Below are 23,529 nucleotides of genomic sequence, written 5' to 3'. Positions count from 1 at the left end.
GTGACAGACCGCTAGTGGTGGGATCCCAGGGGGGCCTCTGGCAGGCTGCTGTGCATAAAGACAGGATGAGGAAGGAGGTGGGGTGGAAACAGATAGGTGAAGGCCTTGTGGGTGGTGTCTATGCCCAGGATCTCCTACCCTTTTCCAGTTCCAACACTTACATCTTCCAGGAAGATCAAGAAAGGTATGGGAGACTATTCCACAATAATGTCTGGGTGTGAAGAAAGATGATTTTGGTACTTGACCCTGGCCAGACTCATGCTCAGGAGCAAACACAGAAAAGTGTCATAAAATAGAGGTCAAAAGAAAGGTCGGGAGAGTTAGTGACTGCCTCCTGGGATTCCCTCCCATATCTACTTCCTGGTGGAAAAGTCCAAGACATAGATCCATGACCAGAGAAGTAGCCACAGCATGCCCTCACCAATCACCTCTAGACATTCCTCAAATGGAAGCTGAGGCGCTGTCTTGAAGCTGCTCCTGGGGAGTCTCAGCTTTGGGGGACAGAGAAAGAAGTCAATTGCAGATGCATGTGCTAGCCCAGCGCTCTGCAAGCTTCCTGTGGCTCAGCTTCTGGCGGTGCTGAGCCTGAGCCCCTGAGAAAGGGTGCTTCCCCCCAAACCACCAGGACTGGGCTGACTGATGGAGCTGAGTTCATTTTTCCTCCTGAGTAGAGAGACAATGCAGAAAAATTGGATGAAATTGATATGGTGTCTGCAAGTGAAGTTACTCTACTTCCAAAGGCCTCATTCAGAGATTTGCACATGCTCCTTCCAGTGTTAGGGCAAATGATTTTTGTTTGATCCCTGCACAGCTAAATCAGATCAGTTTCCACGAGACCAGGTGGTTAACGAGTGAGGCCATCCCTCGCCTTTCACCTCCTCTATCTGCTGTGCATACCCCTCACTGTCCACCATGTTATCAGGCCCCTGAATTGCTCCTAGATTTCCCAGACTCCAGAGCCATGAACCTAGCTAGATAACGTCCTTCCTTTATAAATCACCGAGCCTTCCGTATAATTTTATAGCAACAGAAGATGGAAAAAGGAACCAGGGCACTATGACTGTGAAGCTGATGTGACCTCAGGGGGGTCACATACAACTATAGCCATAGCCAAGCTGTTGACAGCACCTCCAGGTGGTACCGGAAGGAAGGGTTTTCATTTGAGCCAAAGGACAGCTGGACTCCATGAGGACATGGAGGTCACAGCACTGGAACCAGGCTTTCCGATGCTCAGCCCTGTGCTCAAACCTCAACTGCCCAAATCAGGCATTCCTACTTTCCTTAGGCCCTGGTTTGCAAGTGGCTTCTGTTTTGAGTTAATGGGAAGGGGTGTATGATTGATTAGTAATGTCTGCCCATGAGCGAAGGCCAGAGGGACACCAGAGGTGAAGTATATTTATGGACCCTTCTCCAAACCCTAAGCAATATACCTTTTTTTCCTCTTCGGGATAAAACAGTTTTGAAATTACCTCCTCCTTCCTGTCTCCAGCTCAATAAAATTTTCTGACCGAACGGCCAGAAGGTGGGAAACTTCAGTGTAATGCTACCTGGGAAGGAAGGGTTGACAAACAATTTAACATTGACTTCAAGATTGCAAGGGAGTGTTTAATTTGCTCAAGAGACCCACTGTCCTCCAGGACTCCAGTCCATTAGCTTTTGTCCAACTAATGACAAGTGAGTTTTCTGTATTCATTAGAGCAGACTTGGGATTTGGCTTCAGGGGCAGTGAACTGGAGAGGAAATCACACCAGACTCAAGAGGAATGTTCTTGATTGCTTGTTGTACGTCTGGAAAAGAATAAAATGGTGTTTTCTAGAATCCTTGTAAGTCAGACATCCCTGTGATGTGGAGGGGGGCTTCAGGGAATCAGGACCCGCCCTAAAAGACCTTCTCAGGTCAAGACAAACTGGCTGAACCCAGCTCAGGTGACTGCGCCAGCGGCTGGCTGCATCCTTTCTCCAGGCTATGCCGACAGAGACGGGAGAGACTGGATCTGGAGCCGGAGAACTCACAGTTTAATCGAGAAACCGAGGCAGCACCCACACCCTGCCGGTGGGAGCAGCGAAACAAGCCCCTGGTGCTCACGGTTCCTTGAATCCTAAGCCCTGACTCTCCCACTGTGGCTCACAGCATTCGGCTGCTCTCAGAACGATGGTCACGGAGATTCTGGAAGACACCAAATGTCTTGGAAAACAAGACCAAGCCTCCAAGCGCTGGCCACGCTGCACTGCTGGGTTCTCTGAGTCTTCGCTTCAGCTGCCCCATGAGGGTCAGAGTCTGGGCTGTTCTCTGAGCCCTACCGCACCCCACCCCACCCCAGTTACCCCGGAATGCTTACACAAGGCCAGGAGGCTGCTGAGACCGCTGTTTGTCTCAACAGTATCTTTGTGAAAGTCATATCCCTAGATCATCAGTGGCAGGCAGGAGGTTGATGGCTAACCCAAAATCAAGAGAAGATGGAATCTGGTGGAGAGGTTCACAAAGATGTGGCATGATTAAGAAAAATCAGCAAATAGCCTGGTATGATTACGTACACTTGTAACCCCAGCACTCAGGAAGGCTGAGGCAGGAGGTTTATGAGCTCAAAGCCAGCCTGACCTACATAGCCAGACTTTGTGCCAAAACAAACAAAACCCCACAAAGGCTTGGGAGATACCTCAGTCAGTAAAGTGTTTGTTTACAAGCACGGGGTCCTGAGATCCACTCCCAGAAACCTCTTAAAAACCTAGGAGTGTTGGGGCTGGAGAGATGGCTCAGTGGTTAAGAACACTTGCAGACCTTCCAGAGGACCCAGGTTCAGTTTCCACACCAGGCAGCTCACAATAGCTTATAACTCCAGTTCCAGGGAATCTGATGCCCTCTTTTGGCTTCCAAGGGCACTGCATCCATGTTATGCACATACACACAGTCAGGCACATACATACATACATACACATAAAATAAACAAGTATATATATATATATATATATATATTATTTATTTATACATATATTTATTTAAAAGACAGGACTGGTGGCGCTCACTTGTACTTTTAGTGTTGGGGAGGCAGACGCAATAGGATCCTTGAGGCTCCCTGGACAGCCAGTCTAGACTACCCAGTTCGCTCCAGGCCAATGAGAGACCCTCATTTCTGAGAATGATACCCTAGACTGCCCTCTGGCTTCCACATGGTTCACACATGTGAACTCTTATACACATGAACATACACAAGAGAGAGGAAGAAAGAGAGAGGGAGAGACCGAGACAGAGGAAACAGAATACCAGAAAATGCTGGCCAATCTGTCCACTAGGATCAGAAGGGAGCCATTAGCACCATGAGGCCTGAAAGGACATCAGGAGAAAACGACATTAAGAGAAAGACAGCCACTGTCAAGCCAGGAAAGGAATGAGGCGCTGATATCTCACCCTCCCTCACCACCCTCCTGCCTCCTGCTGGTGCCTTCCAGGAAGCCAGGGAGCCCTAAGTCCTGCAGAGTAGAAAGTGGGGGACAAGGGCAGAGTCAGGACTAGGGACAGGCCCCAGCACCCCCTCCTCCTGACAGTCGCTGCTTCCTGCAGAGTGTCAAGACCAGCGTTCCGTCCTCACTGTTCCCACCGTGGCTGTGGAGTCAGCGTTCTGTCCTCACTGTTCCCACCGTGGCTATGGAGTCAGCGTTCCATCCTCACTGTTCCCACCGCGGCTGTGGGGTCAGCGTTCCGTCCTCACTGTTCCCACCGCGGCTGTGGGGTCAGCGTTCCGTCCTCACTGTTCCCACCGCGGCTGTGGGGTCAGCGTTCCGTCCTCACTGTTCCCACCGTGGCTGTGGAGTCAGCGTTCCGTCCTCACTGTTCCCACCGCGGCTGTGGAGTTAGCATTAGTCTCTGCCTCCAGGGGAGGAGATGCTGTCATCATCAGGGCTGAGGCCAGTCTCCCTTCTGCCCCAACACAGCCCACCCTTTAGCACCTCCAAACATCCTGAACAAGAGTCCTTAGTGTCCTCCATATCCATGAAAGATCAACTAGAAAATCCAGTCCGGGACAAATGCCACTTCCTCCTTGAAGCCTGTCTGAGTCCGCCAGGTGGAAGTTGAGATTCCTTCCTCCGAAGACGGTACCATCATTGCTCACAAGGGGCTTGCTGCACTTCCTCTCTCTCTCTCTCTCTCTCTCTCTCTCTCTCTCTCTCTCTCTCTCTCTCTCTCTCTCACACACACACACACACACACACACACACACACACACCTGGCTCCTCTGTGGGAATAGAAAGTGGCACTTGTTCATTTTAGAGTCTGTCCTTTGAAATAGCCAAGGCCCCATTCCTGGGGAGAGCAGCCAAGAGGCCATTCACTGTCACAATTTTGTGAGCACTCAAGGACATTCTGCGTGTGCCATTCAGTGACAGACTGACTGTCTCTAAGGGCAAAAGTGACCCCCATGGCCATCCTGGAAGCATGGACTCTCAGCAGGGCCACTAGTCAGGGGCTGGAACCCATCCAGACCCTTCAATGAGTCCCAACACCACTCTGTGTCCCCTGTTTGTCTCACCCAAAGCAAATAGAAGCAGCAATAGTGTATCTGTCACATCTCCACACAGAGCTCCAAGGACACCTTCTGCTCAAGGGCAGAGTCCAGGAGTTCGTTCATTGGATGGCCCAAACCCAGCATCGGTGATGTGGTTGCTTTCCTGTGCACGTAACATTTTCAGTTCTCCTCCGGGCCCCTAAGAGGACCACATCTACCTATCCACTTAGAGCTAGGCCTGGCTGACTTGCTGTGGCCAAGGAAGTGTGAGTGGCTGTCTGCTTGTCACTTCCAAGAGGAAGCTTTAAGAGTCCACACACGATCTGCCACTCTTTCACTCTCCCTCTGTTACAGTGAGCAGCAGTGTTCCATATAATAGTTGTCCTGTCAGTCAGGGCCTGGCTGACGATGACAACGGCATGGACCAGTGCCCTTGGCTGATTCCTACGCAATGTGCTGTAGGCCATTGAGACCTGGGAGGTGCTCGTTACCACAGCACAGACTAGCTGACCCTGACTAATACCCATGGGCCTGTTACTTTCTCCATTTCACAGCAAGGAACTAGTATCTATTGCATGGGCATGTATGACTATTACCTGGTTTGGTCAGTGTAAACTAGAATGTAATTAGTTCTTTATAAACATTAGCTATGTGGATATAGCTCTGTATATCTTCACTCCATCTAGCCACAGAACATATATAAATCCAGATGTAGATATGAAATGACTTTTTTAGGCTAGTTAGTTTTCCCAAGGCATGTCTCAGAGAGGTCCCAGGCCCTCAGCTGGGAAGGAAGGCCAAGATCTCCACAGGCACCTGCAGGTTCTACTGGGAGCAATTTTTTTTTCTTCACCAGAAGCCAGAGCTCAAGAATTAGCAGCCTCAGCAAATGCCAGCCCTTCCTTGGTTCTTCCCATCTGTCTAGCCATCGACCTTGACTCATGAGCAATTGCTGCCGACAGTGTGTGAGCTGGCAGCCATGGATTTTCTTTCCTTCTGGGTTAAATTTCTGGCCATCAGTGGATGACTGTCTATTACCTGCAATTCCCCGCCTCTGGAAGAACTGGAAGGCTAAGGCGTGAGGGGGCTGCAACAGCCACAGAGACAGGTATCCTGGAGATCCAGCCCAGGATCATACTCTCCCCGGCAAGCTCTGATCACCAGAATGTCTTAAGATTCTTGATTGACAAAGGGCAACAGGACCCACCAGCACATTTGTAGCATGCACTACCTAAATTTACTATGTAGCGTTCTCCTCTGTTTTTTAAAAACATGTTCAGTACTTGGTGGGCACCAGGCACCTTGCAGGCTTAGGTTTCTGCCTCCACCAACTTGCAAATTACATAATAACAGCAGCAGCTGTAATGGCTAACATTTTGAGTGTTACATTGTACATTACCTTTCAATAAGAGACTCAGACGGCCTGGCGTGGTGGTACACGCCTTTGATCCCAGCACTCAGGAGGCAGAGGCAGGTGGACCTGTGTGAGTTCGAGGCCAGCCTGGTCTATAGAGCTAGTTTTGGGACAGCTAGGACGGTTACACAGAGAAACCCTCTCTCAGGGAGAGAAAGGGAGAGAGAGACAGAGACACAGAGAGAGACAGAGACAGAGAGAGACACAGACACAGAGACACAGAGACAAAAATAAAGGGGGGACAGGCATGGGTGAGACACTGTCACCATTTCAAAGATGAAGAAGCTGAGGCAGAGAGGTTATGACAGAGCCAACGATGGTTAGAAAATGGTAGATCCAGGATTTCGGGCCAGATGGGTCTGACTGCAGAATTCCCATAATCTGAAGAGTTGCCAGAGAAGGAGCTGGCCTCTCAGATACTGCTGACAACAGCCTGTGGGTCTTGCTGCTTTCCTGTTCAGGCTGAGTTACTGGGGCCAGAGTTACGAGGGATTCCTGCAGTCACACGGCAAGCAGGTGATGGAGCAGGACTCATTCCCAAGGGTGCGACATCCGAGCTTCTTCCTTTCAGAAGTGCTCTGCCATGAAAAGTGGGGATGGGCTTGTTCTCCCTTCCAAGCACAAGGGAGCCATATCAGACAGGGTTCTCTGGAGTAACAGATCCAAAAGACTATATACACACATGTACGTGTGTACTTACATGTCTGTGTGTATTTTTATGAAATCTGTGAAATGGAGACTCTGTACACAGGAGGGCTGGGTAGTCCAGCAATGGCAGTCTGCACGCTGCAGAGGCTGAGAGCCTGACAGCTGCTTAGCCCACTAGGCTGGACACCTCAGCAGTCCCCACCAAGCCCTGAAAACCTGGAAGTGCCCCCAGAGAGTCACTGTGTCTGAGTCCATGTTGGAGGGCCAAAGAAGATGGAGTCTGACCTCAGCAGCCATAGATGCTCTCATTGAGAAAGAAGTGAAGGAGCGCACGCTGCCTTCTCCTCAGACCCTTTTAAGCACCAGCTGCTCCTCAGAAAGTGCTGCCCACTTTGCCTTGGGTCCTCCCTTCCCTTCAGTTAGTAAGTACCCTAGCCGACATGCTCAGAGGTGAGTCTCCCATGTGACTCTAAGTCTCCTCCAGTTGACAATCAACCATACAGACACCAATGACGTTTAATGGGGACATACGCAGAGTCTGAGGGAGCAGTTGGAAGTGACTAATTCCAGGCTGGTGAAGGAATGCTTCCTCAGAGGGGATAGCATTCGAGGAGAAAGGAGATAAGAGAATCCTGAAGGAATGGTAGGAGAGCTGGTATAGTCACACCAAGGCACAATACTGGGGCCAAGGCAGCCCGAGGCTGACACTGCCCGTGCCTCTTGAAGTCTGGCACTTGGAGAGCCCCCTGCCCCTCTGCTTTCCTTCATTCCATATCCAGACAGCTCCCAAGAGACAGCAGACTTCAGATGCCCTGATTCCCTTCCCCAGAGCATGGGGGCACATGTGGGGAGCATGGGGTGGCCAGGGAGATCCCAAGGACACACCCACAGAGACCTGAACAAATTCTTCAGCCACATCCAATTTCCCCCACTGCATTAACGTCTCATCTTCCTGAGTCAGTGATTCATTTGTTTTCTACCTGCCTGTCCCCACCCTGGAAAAAAAATGGATGAGAGTAAGGAGGGAATAAAATAATAGGGACTTTTGAGTCTAGAGCAGTCATTAAATACTCTCTGCCCATCCGGCTGCATTAAAAAGAGGAGAGACCTGTGAGGGCAGAGGGCATTGTTAAAACTGCCTTGGTACGGCAGCAGGAGACAGGAGAAATAGGCTTGGAGAGAGAGGGCTTTCCACATTGTGCTGAAGTGATGGAAAACAATGGGTCCCCAAATGGAAGTAATGCTCACAGACCTCTCCGGATCTGGATCCGGCAGGCAGTGGCGGAAACCCTCTCCTTGCTCCTTTTCAAGCAGGACTGAATTAATTCAGGGACTATGCGGGCCTTGTACTCCCTTTTCGATTACAGACAGACCTAGTTTTTGCAGAACTCATTAACTAGCAGGTCTATAGGGACCTGAGCTTCCAAGCCTTACTGGACAGGTCTCAAGAGCAGGCTTCTGAGGAATCCAGATGCCTGGCATTGGGCAAGGCCTGGGAGGATATTTGTGCCTCAAGTGCTGCTCCAGCTGGTCATGTGTATCCAAAGAAGGTCAAGGTGTAGAGGAGGCAGGAAGAGCCTAACAGGCTGCCTCTCCTCCCCTTGGCATGCCAGGCTGTGGCCACTCAGTGTCTCACACCGGGTGACTTAAGCTGAGAATTTCCTATCAGTGCAAGCCTTCCCTCACACCTCTGTTGATGACCCTGTCTTAAGGCATATGACACTCACAGCGTGCAGTGGGTGTGTCCACCCCCTTCCCAGCTCCTGCCAATTTATCAGTTCCCAAGGGTCACCCCTCTGAGGCTTTGCTGTCCCAGCCTCAGTGTGTGGTGTGCTTATCATCTATTGTTGAGCACCTCAGCCAATAAATAAATGCAAAGGAGCAACTTTGGGGAAAGAAATGGTAAAAACATACACTATTTCACACAAAACTTCCCGAAAGCTTTGTACTAAGAGGTGAGTGGAGACAGCCCAGTTGAGTGGCCACATTCTAGGAAGGACCCAGACAGGGGCTGGATCTTCACAGGAGCAGCATAGCACAACCTGTCTGCTGAGGACATTTCCCAGCTCTGAACTTAACAACTGCCTCATCTGCAAAAATGGGGGTGATATAATTTCTTGATCAAGCTATTGTTTTGAAAATACTTAATGTTAGTGCTTAGCACCAAATGATGAGTCATCTGTTACCCTCAGGTTCTTCAGCACCTGCACAGGCTGCTGGCCAACCACAAACACTGCCTCTGCTACCACAGAAACCAAGCTGCACTATGTCAATGGGGACCCCTAGTGGCAAGAACTGGAACTGTTGGACCACTGTTTCTTCATTGTCTTTGATCCCAGAGGAGAATAATGAAACCATTAAGCCCCTCTTCTCCCCACCCATTTCTGTTCCTAGCTCAGTTTGCTTCCTTACAGACCCTCTTATACATTAAACAGCTCTTTCTCAACTTTAGCCCAGTTACCTTTAATTAAACTCTTTCTTAGGGGGCTCTATGGACGTGAAACTTTGGGGGCTCTATGGACGTGAAACTTTGTTTCCTTAACTAGCTCATAGCTACACTGTTACTTCCCTTGTAACACTGCCACTGGATATGATCTGGAATACAGGCCTTATACTCCCCAGGAGAAAGGATGGGTACATAGGGCTGCTGGGAGTTCCCTTTTAACTCTAAGAAAAGTTTTCCTTCTAGAATTGTCTTTCCAACAGAGGTTTTTATTAAATGGGCATCGGAAGCCACAAAAGATTTACTGCTACATAGCTTTGTGGGCTGACCTGAAAAGTAAAGGACCACTTACTATTGATTTCCACAGGACCACCTGCTCTGAGGTCTGAACATTGTCTAAGCCTCAGCTGGGGCAGTCAGTCCTTAGAGTCTATACCTTAACTACAGGCACCTGGGGACCCCTGTGAGCACTGTTAAAGGCTTGGCCTGGCGGGGAGGAAGGAGGGAATGAAGCCACCCATCATGTCCACTTCCAATATAGACATAAAATGCTCTTTTAAAGTGGCCTGATTGGCTCTAGAGGGAAGGTGCAGTGTGAGCCTTGGTAGACAGTCTCCTGCTCCTGTCCTGGTGTGACTATCCAGCATCCTGACAATCTCAGGAACAGACACAGGCTTCCTGAGGGAGCTGAAGTCTGAAAAACAGACTCAGGGGGGAACCACACTCCATGTGGCAGCTCGGAGGATGGATGCTATTCTTATTGGAGATGCCTGTCACATCCTTCCTACTTTTTCTTAGAAAAACAGGTTAGAAAGGGGTCACCCTTCCCTGCTCCCAGCTGACTGGGCCTAGGGCCCATCTCTCATAGGCTTCTCCCCGAGAACAGACTAGAGCAAGAGGCCTTACAAGCTTGAGAGTGCCCTACAGTAGAGGCCCTGGTGGGCCATGCCTGAGCAGATGAGCAGGCAGGGAACTCAGTGAGTTACAGCAAAGGATGTAAGGGGCCTCCAGAGCAGCAAATGCAAACAGTCTCGGAAATAAGGGAGGTGGCTGAGGCCTTTCCCGGCCTGTGAGGCCTGCCTGTGCCTTTTGAAAAGGAATGTCCTGAGTCTCTTGTGACCCCTCCCCTTTTTAGTGCCTAAAGATGTCGGGGATTAACCTCAGGGTCTTGCGCAGGCTAGGCCAAGGACGCCATCACTGAGCTATCTCCCAACCCACCACCTTCTTTTCAACCTGAATTCCTGGTGGGGCTCTACATCTTGCCTCACAATGACTCCTGCCCAGGCTCTCTGTCTTGGAGCAGAGCTGTGAGAAAATGATGGTGTCTTTGTTGCTCTACTCTCGAGGATGATTCTTGTAAATACTGCATGAGGTCTTAATGACCCCAAGGGAGGGGACCAGACACGCGGACAGGGAACCGGCATTTGTTTTGCCAGCTTTTCCGGGTACCTGTGGGTAAAGGACAGAGGTGTGGGTTTGGGGAGTATACAAGACAGAGGAGGAAGGCGAAGCCCCAGCTAACTCTAGGTGGCTGGTCTCTACAGAGAGTGCTTAAGCCAGGGTTTGGGACCATCTTTCTGATTTGACTGATACCACCGAAGGGATGAATAGGCATTGTCACCTCTGTGTTTAGGGATGTAATGTGGGGAGTTCAAACATTCATCCATATGTATTTTCTCACAGTGTTGAGCAGCCAAGGGACAGTTCAACATGACGTCCCAGATGTGGGAGCCTCTTCCAGACCCTTGTGTATATACTTTTCTAATGAAAACACTATGTTGTGGGATATTACTTTAACTAGTCAAAGATGTGCTACATTTGTTTGTGCTATGGAATACTACTTTAACTGTATAAAGGTGTGTTACATTTATTTATGCTGCATTTGTTTAATTATGTAAGGATACATTGCATTTGTTTCGCCTTTCCTGCCTAAGGTACCTGATGGGTCTAATAAAAAACTGAACAGCCAATAGCTAGGCAGGAGAGGGATAGGCGGGGCTGGTGGGCAGACAGAATAAGTAGGAGGAGAAATGTAGAGAACAAGAGAAGAAGAGAGGAGAGAATGAGGGGGAAAGAAAGGGAGATGCCTGGGGCCAGACAGGCAAGGGCCAGCCAGCAGAGTAGAAAGTACAGAAAAAAAGGTAAAAAGCCCCGAGGCAAAATGTAGACAAAGAGAAACAGGTTAATTTAAGTTAAAGAAAAATAAAAAGCTAGCCAGGAATGAGCATAAGCTAAGGCCAAGCATTCATAACTAATAATATGTCTCTATGTCATGATTTGGGAGCTGGTTGGTGCCCCCACCACACACAAAACAAAAACAAAAACAAAAACAAAAAACAAAAACGAAAGCCTGGTGCAACACTATATACAGTAATCCTCACCAACTAATTACCGTGAAAAACTGTTGCGACAAGCATCAGATTAACTTCTGGCATGCAAACTAAATCCCTATAGTTTTTTTTTATTTTTAAATGTTTATTTTATTTGCGTATGTGTATGCCTGAGTGTATGTGTGTCCACAGAGACCAGAAGAAGGAATGGGATCCCCTAGAACTGGAGTTACAGAGGGTGGTGAGCGGCCACGTGGGTGCTGGGATTTGAACTCTGAGCTTTGCGAAAGCAGCCAGTGCTCTTAGCCACTGAGCCATCTCTGCAGCCCCAACTCTGATAGGATTAAACACTCTCATACCAGTTACGTTTTGATTGCCTCTTTGAGATCAAGGGTGGTAAATAGGGTGATGGTTTGAATATGCCTCCCAAAGGTTCATGATTGAAATGCTTGGTCCCTAAATGGTAGCACCACTTAGAGAGGTTCTGGAAACTTCAGATGTGGGGCGGAACCAGAGGAAATGAATCACTGGAAACTGAGCTTTGGAAGTATATTATCCCTGGCTGCTTCCTGCCTCACCACTTCCTGGGTGGCATCGAGGGAGCAGCCTCCTTCCTTTGGATACTCCACCACCATGACGGAGAGTGGAGGGCTCTACCAGGAGGAACTGATCCCTCTAAAACCAGGAGCCAAAATACACCCTTCCTCTTCTAACCTGTTTCTCCAGGTGTTGGTAAAAGGCTAACCACCACACTTCCATCACCCCACCCGCTGATGGAAGCTGCTTGGTGCCTGTCTTGAGAAGGATTCTGAGGACCCGAGTGAGGGGTTGATGAATGACTTAGAGTTTACACAGGGAAAATTGGTACATTGAAGAAGGTAGCCACAGGTAAAAAGCCACATGGGAACATCCCTACTCAGAACCCTGGGGACACTTGGCACCTGATCCAGCAAAGACCAGGAGCCTGAGTTTGGTGTGGAGGCCAATGAGCAACAGCTGGAACCCTTGGAATCGGTGGATTTGGATGTGAGAACACACTTGGAGGGCAGCAGCTGCCCCAAGACTCCTGTCAACTGTGATGGCAGGCAACTCTGAGGAGAGCCAGCTGCAGTACAATCCTGCAAGGTCGCCGTGACCCCTCCTGCCAATGGCTCCCCCAGCTTATCCAGAGGGTGGGGGTGGGCAAGCCTGTGCCTGCTTCATCAAGAAACTCGGTGTTCATTAAAGCCGTGACTCCCAGCCTGGCAGCCCTGCCGACGTGATGGTCCCCAAAGCCCTTCATGTGTCTGTTTATCAAACTCAGGGACTGTCTAGGTCCCCAAACCCAGGGAAGCTCAGGGCCCTGCAATGCAGCCCAGGTCCCACAGGGGTCCCACAGTGGGGCTTGTACCTTGTTTCTGACCCCCGAACCATCCTTCTCCCAGCACCCCCACCCCCTGCACCATTCATCCCTCAGCACCCCTACCCCTCCATGAGCATCCCCACCACCCCCTCACCTCCAGGAGAGCACTGACTTCAGGCTTTGAATGAAATAAAAGCTGACAGTGTACAGCCATGTTTAGGTCTAAGCTACAAAGGAGTCATGCAATTATCTTTGTCAGAATTCATTTTGTCACACCCCTCTACTCCTTAGGTTGTAGCCACTGAGCTCTTTGAGAAGTTTGAGGAAACTGGGGATAAAATGAAGGAGAGACAAGGCACATCTCTAGAAGAACATGGCTTCAGAATGGAGTAAATGAGGTCCAGGGTAAGGCGTGAGGACCCCAGAATCCCAACAGGACCTTAGAGGCAAGTCAACTGACTGGAATTTCAACCCCCTGTCACCTCCCATCTCAGGAACGGGGTTCCATCAAAGCTCAGACCCCTACAGCACTTGGACAGGGGGACTCCTACAACGTTCCCTCAGAGTTTGACCTAAAACACTCTGGGGAGACACCCCCCTGCTTGAAAGAGCCCAGTCCAAACCTAGAACAACCCAGGGAAGGACAAACACAGACAGTTTTCTCACCACCCCCCAATATCATTACACAAGTATGCCCTGCCAGAGTCCCAGAATCACTGAGCTTCAGGGACCTCAGAGGTCATCCAGCCCAGGTGTCCAAATTCCGGGCTGGGAAATCAATTTACTGAAGTGAAAGTGATTTTAAAATGAAATAGAAGAGAAGGGATAATGTCAGAATATATTGTTTTCACTGAAAGAAATTGCTTTGTGAAACTTTTGTTTCAGAAGAGTGAGTGTGTGTGTGTGTTTGTGTGTGTGTGTGTGTGTGTGTGTGTGTGTGTGTGTGTGTGTTAGTTCAATTGCAAATCTGTTTCTGTGGGTCACAGTAGCAAATGTTTGAAAGCCACTGATTTAGCCCACATCCCACTGGTGTGGGCTGCCTTTATGACACTTTCAATAAATCATGAGGCATTTCTTGCTCACCCCCCTCACTCCCCCATGAGACTGCCCACTGCTCTGTGCCCTGGAAGTGGTTCCTCCCATGGAGCTCATATGTGCCTCTTGTCCCCTCCCCACTGGTTTTCTCTTGCTCTCTGACTCTCCCCTCTAAATAAACCCAACTCCACTTCCCACACCAGCCTGAGGGGATAGAGGACAGTGCTGCAGGCCTCTTGGCCATGCTCTTTGGGGGCTCTATAGCTCATCTTTCTCTTGTCTGCCCAGTACCACTTACAAAAGCAAAGCCTTGGCCTTCATGCTGGGCCATCATCTCTGCCTAGTTCACAGTCTGTGTGAATTAGTGAGACTGGCCTCATCCCTGACTCCAGAAATAGCCAGTGTGAACATCCCAGGGACTGGATCCAGAGTGGGAATCTGATTCAAACTGATCCAACCAGAAACAACCAGGGGCTTCAGCCAAAATTCTCAGAAAAGGCATTAAGAAACTAAGATGGTAGACAGGAAGTCCCAAACTACTACAGTGTCCATCTTTGCCAGAGCCTGGGGAAAGATCTGCTGTTGAATGGAGCCCACACAAAGGAGAGAATGAGAGGGAAACAGAGAGAGAGAAGATTCAGTCCATTATCATCATGGCTAGACATGGTGTTGTGCAAGCAGACATGGTGCTGGGGAAGGAGCTGAGAGTTCTACATCTTTGATCCTCAGGCAACAGGAAGTGAACCGAGACACTGGGCATGGCTTGAGCATATATGAGCCCTCAAAGCCCACCCCCACGGTGACACACTTCCTCCAACAAGGCCATACCTACTCCAACAAGGCCACACCCCCCAATGGCGCCACTCCCTGAGCTTATGGGGGCTAATTATATTCAAACTACCACAAGTTAGGAGCTAATAAATTTCTGTTGTTTGGGGTGGCAAGATGGTTCAGCAAGTAAAGGCACTTGCCGCATGCCTGGCCATCTGCCTTCGATCTCCAAAACTCATACAGAGATAGGAGAGAACTGACTCCACAAAGTGGTCCTCTGACCTCCATATGCGCACACACACAACACACATACACATACACATACAACAACTAACACAAAAGTCTATGTTTCCTATGTCCACACTAAGAACATCACACAGATTAGCTCCCCAAATATTTGAAGAAGCCCTATAAAGCAAATGAGGAAACTGAGGCACACAGGTGTCAAGCAACTTGCCCAAGACCACACAGCTCATGGAGTGAACAGTATTCAAAACCAGGCCTGCTGACTACAGGCAAAACCTTTTCCAGAGATGAGGTATCTCAGTGAAGATCCAGAAAGCAGGAGGGGCATGGAAGGGTCCCATAGGGTTCAGAGGGAGAATGGCCCTGAAGATACCTTGATTTAGGACTTGAGTCCTGTCTTAGTTAGGGTTTCTATCGCTGTGAAGAGACACCATGACCACAGCAACTCTTATAAAGGAAACCATTTAATTGGGCCCATGATCCCCTTGCCATCTCTATCCCTTCCATGAATATGTTCCTACATAAGGATGTCCTTTCAAATGCCTTGTTTTATATGGAAGGTTTTTGGTTTTGGTTTTGGTTTTGTTTTTAATGCCGTGTGGATTCTCTGAATTGTTCTCATGAACCAAAAGACAGAAAGTGTTTAGTAGGGAGCATGGAAACCATCCAGAGAGTCCATGTATTGTTAAGAAACTAGGATGTTACAAGGCAAGACATTGAGAAGGACTTCCTCAAATAGTACCAGGAACTGAACAGATACTAAAGAATCCACAGGAAAGTCTTCCTCCCAAACTCAAAGTGGATATTGGGAAGAAAGGACACACACACGGGGACTTCAGGAAGTGTAGTCAGGATGAAGAAGAAGAGGAGAAAGAGGAAGAAGAGGAGGTGAAGAAGAGGAGGAGCTGTGATGTTTCAGGGGAAAGATGGTACTAATAAAGAGTGAGTGATGGGCTTTAGTAACCCAGGATCCCATGCTGCCACCTGGGAGCTTGTGGGAGAAGGACTTGGGAGCTCAGGTAGAGAGGGTTTTGTAATCCTTCCTGGTCTTAGTGTTGATAACAAAGAACATGGCAGGAAGTCAGAAGGAAGATGGGAAGCCCAAGGGGAACACAGCAGAAGGGACACACAAGAGACCAAACAGGACGTGAGAGGTTTGAGGGGAAAAGAGAATCTGGAATATAGGGAAGGATGCTTGCTTGGTATGTATGAGGTCCTAGGTTCGATCCCCACCACCACCACAATAACAATAAAAGATGGGAACGTGGTGACATATTGCCACCATTTACAAGGCAGAGAGGCCCACATAGAAGGCCTATCCCACAGCACACTGGGGCTCATAGAAAGAAGCTGGCCTTCTAGGAATGGTAGAGGGAGACGGTAAGATAACTGACCAATGACACTAACGGACAGTCTCTGAGCTGATGGCCTTCGTTAACAGAATATCACGAATGGCTTAATCTGAATTTTCAATATTTGAAAGACTTTAAACCAAAACAATTATTTCTAATAAAAAGGATCAATATTTGGTTTCCTGAGCTCCCACGGAAATAATGATCTTCCAACAGGGTTGCTAGGACTGGAACTCCTTTAAACACCAAGTAAGCACAAATTTGCCTCATTCTAAGGTTAGTGCTGTGAAGAAAAGCAGGGTGGGGACTAGCCTGGCTGTCTGTGGCCCCCTCAGGCTGGGTCTGAATTATAGCTCACGTGGCCATGAAGATCTTTCATGTCCTGTGAACCATTCATTGACATACTTAGCAACAGTTGGGAAGGGACAAACCCACCGTCCCAGCGAGACAAGATCCTGAAAGGGTGCTTTTCTGCTGTCTCCCTGGGGTTCTGCCACAGGTGCCCAGGGCAGGCGTCGCACGTCTCTGCAGACCCTGTCCCTGGGATGACACACAACTGTCCATGTTGTTCTCAGGAGTTTCTGTGCTCCGGTGTGGTGTGAGTACACGTGTTCACATGCACAGGTCGGCCAGAGGTCAACCCTGGGTCTCATTCCTCACGAGTCTCCCACTTGTTTTGGAGACGGGGTCTCTCATTAGCCTGGAGCTCACACCGCGGGCCAGGCTGGCTGGGCAGCCCACCCAGGGAGCCTCCTGTCTCCCGCTCCTTGAAGCATCATACCCCTCTTCTTCACAGACTCCGGGGCTTGAATTCGGGACATAATGCTTACTTAGCACATAGTTTACCAACTACACTACCTCTCCAGCCCTTATGGCCACAAATCTGAAGGAGGGAAGGGCTCTCGGGGCCCTCAAGTTTCTCTTACTCCCCAGGGAGCCAGGTTGTTTTCAAGCCAACATCCAGCTAAAGTCAAAGGAAAGATTAGGAGAAGGCGAAGGTGGGAATGGAGAGAGGAAGAAGACAGGAAGGGGCAGGAGAGAAATGGCAAGAGAGACCAGAGTGGAAACAAAGCCTCTCCCCAGTGCCAAGGGCTTCCTGTGAGCTGGTTTTCTCCTCGCTAAGTCCCCCATTGCCATGGCCCTGAGCTTTGCCCCATCCTCTCACCTGGTATACAGGATCCGAGCTCCCTCCTTTCACAGAACAGCAACAGCCAAAAGGAAGGGAGAAACTGGTATCGAACAATGCCAACACGATCCCTCCTTTTCTCCGTGAACCAGACCTTGGAGCCAGCGAGATGGCTGTGCAGGTAAAGGCGCTTGCTGCTAAGCCGGACATCCTGCTTGACCCCTGAAACTCACAAGGTGGGAGAATCAGCTCCCTTCAGTTGTCCTCTGACCTCTACACATGTGTTGTGGCATGACACACACAAACAAATAAACACATTTTAATGAGCAAAGGAAATATATTACACATGGGGGGGGGTGCTCCTGCTGCCTGGGGACAGGTAGAGACGAAATGGATCTTCCCTGGACCCCATGAAGCTGCAAGTTGAGAGGAGGTAAACATAAACCAGTGAACGGCACACCCAGGCCCTGGGGTAACCTGTCTGGGCTCCCCACACCCAAGTTCCTGAGACACTATGCCTGGGGTTTTGTCATTATTTCTGTTATGTATGTGTGTTGTGTCTATGTACGTATATATCACGTGTGTCGGAACACCTGTGTAGCCAGAAGAGGGTGTCATCTCCCCTAGAGCTGGAGTTCTAGATGGTTGTGATCCACTTAACATGGATGTTGTAAGCAGGAGACCAAGACCTGTTCATAGATTACCATTTAGTAGGAGACTGATGTCGGGATAGTGCTGGGTAAGGATGTCTGTCGGATTTCCCTTACTATAACAAACGATCTGAGGCCACCTACTTATAAAGGGAAAGGTTTATTCTGGCTTACAGTTTTGGAGGTTTGAATCCACGAGAGATTGGTCTGTGGCCAGGCAGCATGTCTCGGCAGAAGTGGGCAGTAAAACAAAGCCACTCACCTCAGCTGCTAAAAGTGCAAAAAGAAGAGAAGGAAGAGACACCCTCCGTGGCCTAAAGACGTCTCACTAGGTTCTTGCGCTTCCCAATAGCGCTACCCTGAGATCATTTTAGCATATAAGCCTTTTGAAGGTGTTTAATATTCTGGCCATAGCAATGCACAGTCTCAAGACCGTGGGCATACTGGGTATGCAGAGACCTTGGCAGTCGGCTTTCCAGTCTTCAGGAAAGACTGACTTGAGGAGCTGTCCCCTGCACCCTGGATACCATCAGTCCAGAGACTGAGTGAGGGGACACTCCTCCACCATGCCCCGGTGACTGCCCAGAAGCAGGGAAAGGCCCATGCTGTCCTCCAGGATGAAACTGACATGTCAGAGTTGGGATAACACTATCAACACCCAAGAGTCCCAGATGTCTCTTTTCTTCTCCATGCTCCACCTTTCCATTTTACTGGACCAAGAATCATGCCAGCACCAAGCACTTCATATCTGAGACGAGATATGGACTCAGACAAACTGCAGAAACAGAGCTGGAAGCCCTCACATCCCAGAAAGCCCTGTGCAGGGCTCTACCCAAGGCCTCCACCTTGTAGCTCATCTACTTACGTCCATTGTTCTTCTGAACAAGCCCCGAAGGTGAATGGACAACGTTTTTCCTCTCTCCCTAGAGTGATCTTTTAGAAATACAAATTGGGTCATCCCTTGCCCTATATAAAGACCTTTTATGGCTTCCTCTGCCCCTTAGAATAAAAGTCAAGTTCCTTATGCATTCTGTGGGGCTCTGGATGTCTACTTCTCCCACAGACCACACACAATTTGTCTGTTTCTCACTCACATCTGTCTTCTCACTCCTACTCATGCTGATGCAAGCCACTTTCTTCCCCCCCCCCCCCCCCGCCACCTCAGGCCCTGGCACCAAACCTCAACTTAAACAGGACCTCCTCAGAGACTCCTTCTCCAGACACTCATTGAAATGAAGGACTTCCCACACCACACCGTTCCTCTCCCCAGACCCAGGGATCTTTCTCTTTGTAGCACATGCTTCGTGAATCTGTGTCCTTCCTTGTGGAAAGTCAGATTTGCCCTCCCTGGTCCAAGGTGCACTGGAAAAGCCTGGGGCAAGCACATGAGGGCTTCTCAATAGCTGTTTGTTAGATAGATGAATTCATTTACTAAGTCAACATTTATTGGGCCTTCCAAATCGTGACAAGGATCAAGCGAACTAACACTACCCAAATATGAATGGTTTTCCTCAGCTGACGCTTCTGCCCACAGCAAACTGGCAGGCATCAGCCTGGCTAACCACTGCCCACTTTGGGATGTTTCCAGTACAATCTGAACAGTAGCAACCATGGAAAAGGTCAAGGATTACTCACAGTTTGCACAACAAGGGCCATTTACAGTCCAATCATTTGAATTAATCTCCTGACTGATCTATTTTTGTCAAGCAAGCAAATATATATATATTGATATTTAAGAGGCTTGTGCATGTGGTGTTCGCTAAAAATATGACTGCATTTTCCATAGTCATTGTCTCTGGAAGCTCATTCCCAGCTGTGCTGGCTCATTTAGCTAATCTGCAGTGAGTATAGTATTGATCCAAGCAGCCAGGAAGGAGACATTAGCCTGGTCACATGCGTGGTTGCACGGTCACTTCACGGACTGACTGAAGCCAAAAAGCCATGCTGGGAAAGTCTGGAAGTCATCCCTCTGCTGACCTCCCTACCCCTGAACGATGACACGCACACACACACACACACACACACACACACACATACACACACACACTCACGGTGACATCTGAGTTTACAGGACAGGGACAGTACGACAGCAACTTCCCAAGGAGACAGTCCTACTCCCACAAAAGGCTCTTTCCATTCTTTTCTTCACTATTTTTGTTACTGATAATACTTCACAAGCGTAATACTTAATGCTTGCTAGGATGAACCAAATGGACATTCTCTCATGCTGCTTATGCAGATGTAAATGAACACGATCAATTGGACAGTCAACGTAGCTGTTCCTATTCTCTGACCCTGAAATTTGACTTCTCGGTGCCGACTCTCAGTAAATAGCCATGCATGTGCTTACAGTCATTACAGATATTCCAAAATAGGGGATGAGTTAACGGGAAAAAACTAGTGTATGTCTTCACAAGCAATACTCTTTAGCCGTGGAAAGCATTTGTGAATAATCACGTGGGGAGGGACGAGAGCGAGATAAACAGCTTTCAAACAGTGTAGACAGCTTGTACATCATCATTCAGAAGTGTTTCAACCTGCAATTATACATAGGAAAACTGCTGTGTTGATTAAAGAGAGGGTGTGTCACAGGGAAAGAGATAGTGTTCTCAATTCTATCCACGTTTGAAATAAGAAAAACAAAAGGGTATGTTTTGAAAATGCATATGCCAAAATACTAAGTCTGTGCAGGGTGTCAAGGTTTCTTCTTCTTTATAAGAGATTGTCTAGATTTTTCAGATTTTCTAAATTGGGTGAATATTTTTGTAGAATCAAAAAGAGAAAAAGTTCAACTTGGTTTGCAGATACACACATCTGGCCAGTGAGGACCTACTATCCATGAGGTCTGTGAAGCCACAGTGGAGGTGGGAAGAGATACAGGAGGAAGAGAATAACTTGTGTAAGGTCTGGGAACTGGGCCCTGGGTGCAGTGGTGCACACCTGTAATCCCAGTACTTTGGAGGCAGAGGAAGGAGAATCAGGAGTTCAAGGTCATATTTTGATGTCTTAGTTACTGTTCTAGTGCTGTGAAGGGGCACCAAAACCAAGACAAGTCTTATGAAAGAAAACATTTAATTGAGAACTTGCTTATAGTTTTGGAGGGTTAGTCCATGGTCAAGATGGCAGGAAGCAGACAGGCATGGCACTGGAGCAGGAGCTGAGAGATTTATATCCTGATCTACAGGCAGTAGGTAGAGAAAGAGAGAAAGAGATTGGACCTGGTGTGGGTTTTTGAAACCTCAAAGCCTACCCACAGTGACACACATCCTCCAACAAGGCCACACCTCCTCATCCTTCCTGAACAGTTCCACTAACTGGAGACTAAGCATTCAAACATAAGAGCCTGTAAGGGACATTTTCATTCAAACCACCATACTCGGCTACATAGTGAGTTTGAGACCAGCTGTTACACAGAACCCTGTCCCAAAATAATGATAGTAATCATAATGAAAGATTTTTTTAAAGGCTTTGAGATGTGAAAATATTTCATCTTCAGAATATGGTAAGTTCTTCTGCTTGGCCAGTTGGGAGCCACAAAAAATGTAGTGGAGGGTTAGACCAGATGGGCTGGAAACACTCCTAAATCAGACACTTGGGAGATGTTAGGTCATGTGATAGGACCTAGAGAAGTGGCATATTGGGATGCTCTCTCAGGACAGTGTCTGCAGGCAAGTGTAGAGAGTGCTTGGATGGACCACACTGTAGGCGTGGCACGAATAGAGAGGCTGGAATGTGGCCAGGTGAGAGATCAGTGGATAGAGTCATTGGACTACTCCCTGCCCATCTCCCAAGACCTGCCGTGAGCTCGCCGAGGCAGAGGTTAAGAGCCCATGGTGCCAGAATTCCTGAGATGCACTCTGGCTTTACCACCTACAATTTTGGATCACAAGCAAGCTATATGACCTCTGTGCCTCAATATCTTCACTTTTATGACACCATGTCCCGAGCTGTTGTGAAGAAACAGTGTCGACACAGGCGAGTACTTAGCCCAGGGCCTAGGACAGAGCAACAGTACTGGCTAGCCGCCGTGAGTCCTCTGGCTGGACGTTCCCTTGAGAGAGCTTGCCTGCAGGAGGCCTATATCCAAGGCATGCAGCAGGAGTCACCAAAGAGTTAAAACGTTGACAAAGTCAAGATCACAGAAAGACTGGAAAGAAGTTGGTCACAGCTTTGTGGTTAAGTTCCGGAATCAACAACCGGGGTAAGATCAGTGTATCAGGGCAGAATTTCTGGGCCCCTAGCCAATGACAAACCCCTGGGCATGGCCGCCTCTTTTCTGCTTGAAAGTCATTTGTTGTGACTCTATGGGTACATCTTCCCTCATTGAAGAAGACTATAACAGTTCCTGTCCCCAAATCAAGGTCCATGCACTCACATGGACTTAAAGGAAATAAAGACTCCCATTGCCCTCTTACTCCCCTCACATCCACTAGTCCCAAATGTGAGGTATAAGTGGCTTCTTTAAGAACTGAAGGGTTGGGAGCAGAGCTTCCTCTGGTCTGAGTGGACAGGAGAGGTTGGTGGGAGGAGCCATGGCCCCAGCAAGCCCATCTACACTTGCAACTCCAGGACCACAGAAATGATAAAGAGGCTGGCTTACTACAAGGCAAAGATATGCACAATCGATCCATGCCTTTAGGGCTGGGCTGCAATTTAAGGAGAGGCAAACAGAATAAAAAGGCCTATGTTCAAGAGACTCATTCGAACCCAGAGAGGGGCCGTAATAATGTGCACAGCAGCTCTGTTTAATTCGTCCTGGCTCTCTCAGAATAGCCCTGAGATAATCAAAAGGAAGTGAAGAGGAACCACCCAGACTCCAGTTCGGAAAGGATGTAGTAATTAGCATCCGTGCCTGGACCCCGCTGTCAGGCAGAGCCTTGGTTCCAGTGGGGCTTCCTGCTGTCTTCCAGGGGCGGGAGGGAGACACTGATCCTTCCTCTCTCATCCTGCGGTTGGGAAGTACAGAAATGACACATCCATGACCGTATTTCTAAAATCATCTCTCAAAGAGATAAATGACTTCTGCCAGCCAGCATGGTCCGACCTGAGGCCTGGGAATAGATAAATCCATTTACTCAGAAGCTGGGGTCCATTTTTCTCCCAGGGCCATCCATAACCCCATCTCTTTCAATGTAGGAGACGCTCAGTGTGATGAATGGATCTTGGTCACAGACAAGAGGTCAGATCCTCTTGGGAAGGCACGGGCAGCCAATCACAGGGTGGCCTATGTACAGCCCGTTCAGGGTTCTTTGAGCGTAAGTAGCCTCCACACCAATGGTCTCGCAGAAGGAAATGTACCCCAAGCCAGAACCCCTCCTTTTCACGCTCAGCCTCTTGGACTGGGCCCGAGCAGGAGGAATCCTGCCTCGAAGAACAGCAGAGCCCTGGTGTTTCCAGCTGTTGTCTCTCAGCACAGAGGAGGCAGAGGGAGGAAGATGGTGAAGCCCCTGTCTCAGTGAGCAGAGCACTGGGGGCTCTTGCAGCTGGACAGAAAGACTGGCTGGGACCAGAGGGAGACAGTCCCTGAAGCCTGGCCCTCAACGGACAGTCCAAACTCTCGCTTCCTCCAAGAGCAAAATGGGCCTCACCAAGATTTCCCACTGTTGGCGATGAGGTGTCACAAGGCAAGGCCACGAAAATCATCTTCTTTGTTAGATTGTTGTTCGTTGTC

The 23,529-nt window shown here is 48.9% G+C and overlaps 1 long non-coding RNA gene across 1 annotated transcript; it reads right to left on the bottom strand.

Moving 5' to 3' along the window:
* Positions 1-1,584: 1,584 nt before the first annotated feature.
* On the bottom strand, positions 1,585-2,606 carry LOC131904684 (uncharacterized). Its single transcript, XR_009377795.1, has 3 exons — positions 2,339-2,606; positions 2,086-2,166; positions 1,585-1,787 (listed from the first exon to the last, which is right to left on the bottom strand). It is a non-coding gene; the product is annotated as an uncharacterized LOC131904684 (long non-coding RNA).
* Positions 2,607-23,529: the final 20,923 nt, after the last annotated feature.

The sequence above is a fragment of the Peromyscus eremicus genome, chromosome 2, assembly GCF_949786415.1.
Source record: "Peromyscus eremicus chromosome 2, PerEre_H2_v1, whole genome shotgun sequence".
Lineage (NCBI taxonomy): Eukaryota > Metazoa > Chordata > Mammalia > Rodentia > Cricetidae > Peromyscus > Peromyscus eremicus.
Note: the sequence above shows the minus strand (reverse complement) of the source record. Positions and strands in the feature narration are given on the sequence as shown.